We start from the raw sequence: 1,656 nt of genomic DNA, 5'->3' as shown, positions 1-1,656 counted from the left end.
ATATTTTAGAGTACTGATTTTAATTACACCTTTTCTGTTGTATTTTTTGGACTGCTAAATCATTTAATAATATTTATATACTTGGTCAAAAATAACAATTATTTTTGTTTAAGGATTTTGGACTTGCTCCTTCATTCCTGTTTTTACCTTTTTGGACTGAGACTTGCGTACTTCATGAATTTGATCATTGTAAAAAACCTGGGCTTTTATTTTTTTCTTTTTTGTCATACAACACACTCACATACAAATCGCACACACACACTTATCTAGCATTAGAACCTGGTGTGGCTTTATTTGAGACAAACATCTTTCCCACTAGATCACATGCCTCAGCCACAAACCTGGGCTTAATATATAGAATGGATCCTCTTTCCCCGTCTTCCATTATATAAATGGCCCAACTTCAATAAATAAAAATATAAACAGGATGGTTATGTTAACCCAAAAACACAAGATCCTTGTGATAAACAAAACAAAAAGCCCGCAAGACTTGGTTCATGACTGAGACCAATAAATAGTAAATGAGAATATTTAATATTGTGTGCTAGTAAGTACTGTAATGTTTTAATACTTAGGATTAGAAGCTGTGGAATGTAACTGGACAAAAAATAAATCTTAATATTATGATAATATTATAAATTATGATATTAGACTAATAAATTTAAGTATCTGACTAACAAATGTTTTTAATATATTCTTAGACTGCTCTTAAATATTCATTATTATATATCTCCCTTCTTGCTATTGATTCCAAATATAATCCACACTATTCAATATAGGTGTAAAATAAACTTTCCATGGTGCAATAGATTTTTTTTTTTTGTAGTTATCTTCTACTGTGTTTTTCATACATTATTTCTAGGGGTGTTCAAATCCAAACCGATCTAAATTAAACCGCTCATCTAATTCAATCCAAATTGAAAGTCGATTAAAACCTCACTAATTCGAATTTGATTGGATTCTACTTTTTACAAACCGATGGATCAGATCGGATTTTGGATCTACTTTTCATAATCGATCTAATCCAATTCAAACCGCACAATATGCTATAATATTATTATTTTATTATTATATTTACAATTATACTTATAACATATTCAATTTTTTATAAATTTTTATATTATTCATGTATTATTATTATTTAATAAATATTTTATGTTCAAAATATTATTTATTTATTTATTTTAACCAACCTATAATTTTATTTCTATCGTTATGTTATTATTGGCTTTTTAAAATATTATTGGGACTTGTTATGTCATTGTTGATTATTTAAAATTTGATGTTGAGACTTGTTATATGTAGTTAATTTTTTTAATTTATAAACTGCAAATTCAATCCAATCCAAACCGCTTGAAATTGGATCGAATCAGATAAAATTTTTTAAAAAAAAACATCCAATCCAAATCGCACCGCAAGTAAAATTAGTATTCGAATCGGATGAGTTTTTTATTCAAAACCAATCCAAACCGCACCGCGAACACCCATAATTATTTCAAGTGTTCAAATTTGTCATTTTCATAATTATTAGACTCGTATACTTTACGTTCTTCATTTTTGGTTGTTGATGAATAGCATCATTGCAGAAAAATATACAATAAATTAAATAGTTAAATTCAAAAAAAAAAAAAAAAGAGTTACAAATTCAAGTAATAG

The sequence above is a fragment of the Arachis duranensis genome, chromosome 3 (assembly GCF_000817695.3).
Source record: "Arachis duranensis cultivar V14167 chromosome 3, aradu.V14167.gnm2.J7QH, whole genome shotgun sequence".
In the NCBI taxonomy this organism is placed as follows: domain Eukaryota; kingdom Viridiplantae; phylum Streptophyta; class Magnoliopsida; order Fabales; family Fabaceae; genus Arachis; species Arachis duranensis.
Note: the sequence above shows the minus strand (reverse complement) of the source record.